This window comes from Bison bison, unplaced genomic scaffold (genome assembly GCF_000754665.1).
Source record: "Bison bison bison isolate TAMUID 2011002044 unplaced genomic scaffold, Bison_UMD1.0 scf7180017851193, whole genome shotgun sequence".
Taxonomy (NCBI): domain Eukaryota; kingdom Metazoa; phylum Chordata; class Mammalia; order Artiodactyla; family Bovidae; genus Bison; species Bison bison.
The window spans coordinates 18,868-28,112 of NW_011481766.1; the positions used below are offsets into that span (position 1 = coordinate 18,868).

At 37.3% G+C, this 9,245-nt stretch overlaps 1 pseudogene; it reads right to left on the bottom strand.

Annotated features, from left to right (window-relative positions):
• Positions 1–7,036: 7,036 nt before the first annotated feature.
• On the bottom strand, positions 7,037–7,974 carry LOC104996072 (annotated as a pseudogene).
• Between the last annotated feature and the right edge of the window lie 1,271 nt (positions 7,975–9,245).

Genomic DNA, 9,245 nt, shown 5'->3' on the forward strand with positions numbered 1-9,245 from the left:
GTTTTGGCATCTGATGACAATTCCTTACTCCTGATAATTTATCTGTCTTTAACGTGTCTCTTTTCAGCAGTTCGGAGACTAGAACAAATGATTGAAGAGAATATTACTAGGGTGATGGAATTCATTCTTTAGGGTTTTTCAGTCCAGAGAGAGACTGAAATCCTTCTCTTTCTTCTCATTTTAGTGGTATATTCTCTAACTCTGATGGGAAACATTGGCATGATTTCTTTAATCCGGTTGGATCCTCACCTTCACACACCCATGCATTTTTTTCTCAGTAATCTGGCCTTTGTAGACTTTTGTTACTCTTCATCAATAGCCCCAAAGTTCCTGGAGACCCTCATGACTAAGCACAGGTCAATATCTTTCTATGAATGTGTGCACAGCTAGGCTTTCTCCTGAACTTCTTGATTTTGGAGATGTTCCTTCTTGCACTAATGGCTTATGACTGCTATGTGGTCATCTGCAATCCTCTTCTGTACTTGGTGATCATGTCCCAAAAGGTGTGCATGCAACTGGTAGCAGACCCTTACTTATACAGCTTTTCTGTTGCTTTCTTCCACACAGTTGTTACTTTTTGATTGATCTACTATGGTTCCAATGTTATTAATCACTTCTATTGTGATGATGTCCCTTTGATGGCCCTTGCCTGCTCAGATACCAGCCTCAAAGAGATCTTGATTTTTATTTTTGCTGAATTCAACATGATCAGCTCTTTGACCACGGTCCTTATTTCTTACTTATACATTGTGGCTACCATCCTGAGAATCCAAACTGAAGAGGGGAGGCACAAAGCATTCTCAACCTGTGGTTCTCATCTGATTGCTGTCACTATATTCTACAGGACTCTGATCTTCATGTATCTGCAGCCCAAATCAAACCATTCCCTTGACACAGACAAAATGGCCTCTGTCTTCTACAAAATAGTCATTCCTATGTTGAATCCCATGATATACAGCCTGAGGAATCAAGAAGTAAAAAATGCCTTGAGGAAAGCCTTTGAAAAATGTTATTTCCTGTCTCTAATAAACATTAGAATGTAACTTGTAACACTAACTGTCTTGGAGCTATGCCTCATGCAGATATGTTGTTTTTATTATCTTTGATAGGTTAATTTTATTTTTACCATTTTTATATGAGCAAAATGACTTTGCACATGAGTTCTATTTTTCATATAATATAGCCAGGCCTCAGCAATATGTGAACCATGAACTTCCTGATGTTCAAGCTGGTTTTGCAAAAGGTAGAGGAAACAGAGACCAAATTGCCAACATCTGCTGGATCATTGAAAAAGCAAGAGAGTTCTAGAAAAACATCTATTTCATCTTTATTGACTATGGCAAAGCCTTTGACTGTGTGGATCACAATAAACTGGACAATTCTGAAAGAGATAGGAATACCAGACCACCTGACCTGCCTCTTAAGCAATTTGTGTGCAGGTCAGGAAGCAACAGTTAGAACTGGACATGGAACAACAGACTGGTTTCAAATAGGAAAAAGAGTACATCAAGGCTATATATTGACACCCTGTTTATTTAACTTATATGCAGAGTACATCATGAGAAATGCTGGACTGGAAGAAGCACAAGCTGGAATCAAGATTGCCAGCAGAAATATCAATATTTCTCAGATATGCAGATGACACCACCCTTATGGCAGAAAGTGAAGAGGAACTAAAAAGCCTCTTGATAAAGGTGAAAGAGGAGAGTGAAAAAGTTGGCTTAAAGCTCAACATTCAGAAAACGATCATGGCCTCCGGTCCCATCACTTCATGGGAAATATATGGGGAAACAGTGGCAACAGTGTCAGACTTTATATTTTTGGGCTCCAAAATCACTGCAGATGGTGACTGCAGCCATGAAATTAAAAGACACTTCTTGGAAGAAAAGCTATGGCCAACCTAGATAGCATATTGAAAAGCAGAGACATTACTTTGCCAACAAACGTCTGTCTAGTCAAGGCTATGGTTTTTCCAGTGGTCATGTATGGATGTGAGAGTTGGACTGTGAAGAAAGCTGAGCGCTGAGGAATTGATGCTTCGGAACTATGGTGTTGGAGAAGACTCTTGAGAGTCCCTTGGACTGCAAGGGTTCCTCCCAGTCCATTCTGAAGGAGATCAGCCCTGGGATTTCTTTGGCAGGAATGTTGCTAAAGCTGAAACTCCAGTACTTTGGCCACCTCATGTGAAGAGTTGACTCATTGGAAAAGACTCTGATGCTGGGAGGGATTGGGAGCAGGAGGAGAAGGGGACGACAGAGGATGAGATGGCTGGATGGCATCACTGACTCGATGGGCGTGAGTCTGAGTGAACTCTGGGAGTTGGTGATGGGCAGGGAGGCCTGGCGTGATGCGATTCATGGGGTTGCAAAGAATCAAACACGACTGAGCGACTGAACTGCACTGAACTGAACTGATAAGTAAGATAAAATGTTTAAAATATTACAATGCACATTTTTAACAAATTGCTACTATTTGCATATGTGGCATTTGATGGCTTTGACCTGGATAGTTCCTATTTAACTGATAATAAGATTTAGCCACTGCTTTCAAAAATCTTTCTATTTTATACATTGTAGAGACAGAAAAAGGGAGATGGTAAAGTAAATTTCTTTTCCATCCCCATGTCATTCCATGCAGTAGCTGTTCCTCAAGTGTACCCCGTCTGCTAAAAATCATTCCTCTCTGCTTCTGACTCCCACTAGATTCACTGTCAGTCACTCTCTGTGATTCAATGGTTCTCATGTTGTTTGAAAAGATGTCCATTTTCGGCTTGCAAATCTGGAAATCAGGCTCAGCATTTGGAAAGTCATACTCTCTTTTTCTGTATCAAAACAGAAATGCAGACATGCCCCTATATTCCCTCAGCAAAGCTTAAGATCCTTTTATATTTGAAGAAATTACAATGGGTTGACAAGAAGTGGTAGTTTAAAACCAAGTTATAAACGTGGTTGCTGTCAGATGTCAGGAATATAGTTCTATGTTGGGGTGGTTGTAAAGTGATGCAATCTAAGGCCCACTTAAACCATCAGCTGGAATGTATTTATTTATTTATTTTTTAATTCAGATTCAAATATTTGGTGTCTACCATGTGGGTGATATTGTGAGCTATTCATATAAGGCAAAATCAAAAACCTTCCTGAATGTGCTGAATAGTCTGCTATTTCGGGAAATACTGGCAAAAAATTGATTGTATAAGTTATTCAGAAACATTTTAGCTTATTTTATCCAAGTTATCTTAGTAAACATTTCATTGTTAAATTAGATTTCAGATTTATGTGAAGATATCAATATTGTCGTTAAATTATTTATATTAAATTTTATTTTAATATATGCCTCAACTAACCTTAACACCATTATTAAAGCAGAAACAAGGTATTCTAGGTGGATGCAAATTGTACAAATTCTGAACAGAAGCAATGAATTACAATCCTGATTTTCAAGTTCTTAAATCAACTTCTTTTGGGATCAGGGAGCACAGTTGCAGAGAAATTAACCTTGGAAATCATTAGTGTCAATTGCCAAAGATAAAACTCAAGAAAGGAAAACATCTTTGTTGTTGTTATTTTTTTTAATAATTCCAAAAGTGTAATTTAAATAGTTAAAAGCACATCAGCGAGCTTATATAGTAAACTACAGAGTAAGGGCTGAACCTGAGATTGGCAATGTGAGAAGGGTTTAAAAGTTAGTGAATCTTTCAAAAGGAACCTGGTGCCCCTTCTAGGTAGCACACTGGATTCACCGGAGGTTGTTGCAAAACCACACGTTTACCAAGGAAACTTCAGATACATTTGAAGAGGTCCTAGAGCAGAAAAGATAATAGCCTTGGAGACTAAAAAAGACTAAAGTAAAACCAAAGTTCTAACACTGAAACAATACTGTAAAGAAATGTATTAGTTTCATCAGTCTGTGTTAACAAAGTACCACGCATTCATTAACTTACAACAATAAAAATTTATTTTCTCACATTTCTGGAGCCTACAAGTCTGAAGTCAAGGTAGTGGTGGAACCAGGCTCTCTATGAAGCTCTAGGGGAGGTTCCTTCCTTGCTTTTTCCAGCTGCTCATGGTCCCAGACATTCCTTGTCTGGTAAGCATCTTTCCAGTCCCTGCTGTATTCTCATGATCATCTTCCCTCTACATCTGTGTCCAAATTTCTTCATTCTTGTAAGGACATCACTCACACTGGATTAACAGTCCACCTTACTTCAGTATGACTTCATATTAACAATTGCATCTTCAACTACTCTATATCCAAATAATAACCCTATAACCCAATGACCCTGTAACCAAACTCTGAAGTTCTTCAGGTTAGGAACTTAACACAACTCTTGGGAGAACAACTTCACTCATAATAAGTGCATGTAAGAGTGTGAATGCTCAGTTGTGTTCGACTCTATGTAACCCTATGGACTGTAACCCACCAGGCTCCTCTGTCCACGGAGTCTTCCAGGCAAGAATTCTGAAGTAGGTTGCCATTTCCTTCTCCAGGGGATGTTCCCCCAGGGATTGAAACCATGTCTCTTGCCTTGTAGATAATTATTTGCTGCTGAGCCACTGGGGAAGCCCCACTAATAAGTAAGGACAGTTAAAGATGTGCTGGCTCAAATATCTGGTGAAAACACACCTTATCTACATCTGCAAGCACAGTGCTGAAAAAAAAAAAAAAAAAAAGCTGAGATTTCCTAAGCTTAAGAAAGAGACTTGTAAATACCTAAAAAGGCTAGTGAAATGGCCTAGATGATGGCTCAAAAGGGATCCAAAACCAGTTAATGTGACAACTGGAGTCTGAAATGTCATAACAAGCCCAAAGACTCATCAAGTAGTTAGGACAAAGGGATATATAACCTAATATCTAATATAGATCAGAAGCTTGAGTTTTTCTCCTTCTGGTTAAAACAGAAGACAAGACGCCCTTTTCTCAACATCAGGATACTTTCTGAAGAGACTTGATTATTCTCAGGTAAAAATCGTCCTAGTGAGTGGTAAGATGCAGAGGTGAAGTGCCAAGGATATGTTTATGAAAAGTATTGTAAGAGCAAATACAGCACTAGATCTAAGTAAACTCCCAAGATGCAGTGACTTAATAAAGTAATTTATTCCTTTCTCAGGTAATTTCTTCCTTTCTAATTGCCTTTGGGAAAGGCAATTAGACCCTCAATATGTGGTTTCCATCTTTGTCTAAAAAGAGATCATTTTAGTGGCAACATTTTCAAGTGGGAAGGAAGAGAAAAAAGTCCGTATCTAATGGCTTTAACATAGAGAAGGTGATCTTTAGGTTTTACGCATTAGTTTCTACTGATGGCTCATTGCCAAGACTTGACAACATTATGTATCCCACTGACAAGGGACAATGGGAATGGTGGTTAACAGCTGGATGACAAATGTTTTGCTTATAAAATAAAATATAAAAAAGTGGACTCTGAGGAATATGTCTGCCATACGAATCACAGAAAATGTGATCCTAAAGGGTCAAGTTATAATGATCTCTGTCAGTACGATTGTTTCTTGAAGAGCCTATAATTTCATACTTGACACCAATTTGTTAGAAGCAAACTTGGGTGATTTGAAAACATTAAAAAAAAAAAAAAACTTTGTTAATGTAGTTTCCAATACTAATCAAATGGTACTCTTTCTACCTGCTCAGAACCTAAAGTTATGAAAAACAACTCTCTTCCCACCATCTGCTTTTTCTCAGAACCAATCTGAGGGAATGTGACTTATGGGCAATTAGTAAATTAGCCTGAGTAACAATACTTTCTGTGCTTAAATGAATCCATCTTTCCAGTGATATTATCACAAGTAAATGTTACTTCTCAGAGTCTTTCTACACAATTGTGCACCCCTTTTAATTGAATTAGCCCTTAAACAAGAATAAACTCATTCATGAGAAATTACTTATGCTTCTGTGTTGCTTTTATGCTGGCATTATTAGCAAGAGTCAAGGACAAAAAATGTATTCCACTTATATTAAGAATGAAGGTGATTAAGTGGACACCAATCAACATAAATTGAAGAGTAAACTTGTAATCAGACCCCAATGGATACTAGTTTCAGCTGTGCTGATCACCTTTTAATACATGTCTAGTGCAATGGCATTCGGTTTTACAGAGATTCTTATCTGGTTGATCCATTATAGTTATTAAAAGCTTGATTTAAGTAGCTAAACACAGACCTAAGAATGTAATGTTAGTGACAAGAATTTGGAATCAAACAATAGCTTCATCATAGCAACAAAATGTTTAACAGGACATTCTTCTGATCAAAAGTTAGATTTTAAATGACAAAAATCCATATTGTTTCATCTTTTTAAACTATGAGAAGGACATGATAGGCTTTAGTAAAAAAGTTTCACCTATTCAAATTAATAAAGAGAGAAACAACTAGCTAAAATCCAAACCAAACAGAATTATGGTGAGTCAACAGATTGCTTGAAACACAAATACTGTCAATTATACAGCAATACATACTGAGAATTAACCTTATGATTGATTAATGACACTAGTTGAAGATTCTGAATACATTTTTGTTTTCAAAAGCCCATGCATGTATGAATGTTATTGGAAGCTTTTTTTGGTAAATGAGGATCCACCAACTTTTATATTCATAGAAAAGTGATGTCTTAATTTTTTCTCGTGAAATTATATATTACTTATATTATAAGTAATATTACTTTTAACAAGTGAAGAGCAATTGTATATACAAAATATCCTAAGAAATCATATTCAATTCTTACAAAGATACCTCCAAATTAGCATGTGCTTATCCAAATGTATTTATGAGTTATCTGATGACTACACTTAGCACTATTTTACATACACTGGGACTAACAGTAATAGGTCAGGGTTAGTATTTTTGCATATATAGATAAAGGAGGCTTAGTCCTGAGAGTCCATTCATAGGGAAACCCATCACTGTGTTAGACTGGACCTCATCATATAGTTAAGTGTTGCCTGTACACAGTCTATTTTAAACAGGGAATTTATATGCCTGGACATTTATAACAGGAAGTGGCATACACGGAATTATGTACTGCAGGTTCACTGCCTCAAGTTTGCCTTGATGTTTGCTTTGTTGATCACCTCTTTCACATCTTTTTTCCTCAAATTGTAGATCATGGGATTCAACATGGGAATCACTGTGGTGTAAAACACAGCCACCATCTTCCCCTGTTCCACAGACTCTTCAGTGGGCCTCCTGAGATACATGAAGATGAGAGTCACATAAAACATGGTAACAGCTGTCAGGTGGGACCCACACGTGGAGAATGCCTTCCTCCTGCCATCGGCAGAGCGCATGCGCAGCACGGCCGCTACAATGAGTGTATAGGAAATAAGAACCACTGAGAGGGAATATGTGAAATTAATCCCAGCAATAACAATCATGGTGTACTCTTTAATGTGGACCCCTCTACAGGCAGTCTTGATAAGAGGAGGGTCAGCACAATAGAAGTGATTGATTCCAAAGTTTGCACAGAAGTACAGGCCATATGTTCACAGTGTACAGATGAGGCTAACAGAGAACCCATAGATGTTCTCTGTTAGCCTAAGAGATGAGATGAGCACAGACAGTCCTGGACATTTTACTGCCATAAAGCAGAGGGTTGCAGATGGCCATATAGTGATCAAAGGCCATCACAGCCAAGATACTTCCACGTGGACAAGGGCTATAAAGAAGTAACACTGCACCAAACACCCCACAGAGGGAATGGTTTTTGTGTCTGATAGTAAGTTTTCCAGCATCTTCGGAGTGACATTGGAAGAGAACTACACATCCACAAAAGACAAATGAGTCAAGAAAAAGTACATGGGACTCTGAAGCTGGAGGCTGATGCTGATCAAAATAATCATACCAATGTTCCCTATCAGAGTGATCATGTAAACTACTAGAAACACCACAAAAAAAAGAGAACTTGAAGCTCCTGATGACTGGTCAACCCTAGAAGAACAAATTCTGTCACATCTGTGAAATTTGGCATTGCCTTCACTTAGACCCAATCTGAATTGCCTATGGACAAATTAAAAGAAATGAATGGATTTATTTTATTCTTGAAAATTTTGAGTCATGTTTATCAGTATTCTAGTTCAAATAATATAAAAATCAATGTAGACTTTGCACAAAGTTTGATATGAGTATATTATCACATTTATTTCCTTTAATAGGTCTTAGAGGTAATTATTACAGTATTTATTAGTTTCTTAACTCTAAAACAGACAATTACATTCATATACTACTAGTATTAGACACTTATTTTTTTTTCTAAATTATTACAATGATACTAACATCATAGTGTGCTAATAGAAGTAAAGCTAGACTGAGAGTCATCAGAGAATGACCAAATCCATTTCAACATATTGTCTTACAGGAAATGACTTGAGAATATAAATGTAAATATTCATTAAGATCAGACAACCACTTTGTGCTGAACAGGGAATTGATAAGAGTGAATCATTGAAATTCCATTGAATACTATTTTTGTATATGATGGTTGCCTCTCATGGTCAATATTAATACAAATGCACATGCAATTTTAACTTACTCATTTCCCTATGACTTGGAAGATATCCTTTTTGAAAAATGTATTTGTTTACTTATTTTTGGCTGTGCTTGGGCTCCTCTTGGTTGGGGTGTGTGGGCTTCTCACTGCAGTGGCTTCTCTCGTTGTGGAGCACTGACTCTAGGTGAGCAGGCTTAAATAGTTGTGGCTCACAGGTTCTAGAGTGCAGGCTCAATAATTGTGACACTTGGACTTAGTTGCTCCATGGCATGTGGAATCCTCCTCCAACCAGGGGTCGAACTTATGTCCCCTACATTGGTAGGCATATTCTTATCCACTGAGCCACCAAGGAAGTCCAGAAGATATCTTCTTATCTATTCAATTTTACGGCATGATTATTTTAAACCTTGGTCTTACAATCTAGTCATTGACATACTTTTCTACACTATGCCAGCATATGATACAAAAAGCTTTCAACTTATGAAAATCCTAGTCATGTTTTATTTTATTTAGCTATACATTTCACTTGCTTGATTACTGCTGCTTGCAGGATGAGGTAAGAAGTATTTAACAACGCAGACTGTATCAGTTTAACAGTTATCTCAGAGAAGTAAACCTCAAGTGGTTCAATCATAATATCAAAATTATATCAATAGATACATTTGATACACATATAAAATAAAATTCAGGTGCCATGCTTTTAAAACTATTGTCTTATTTCAGATTCTACTGCTTTTCAGCAACAATCCATT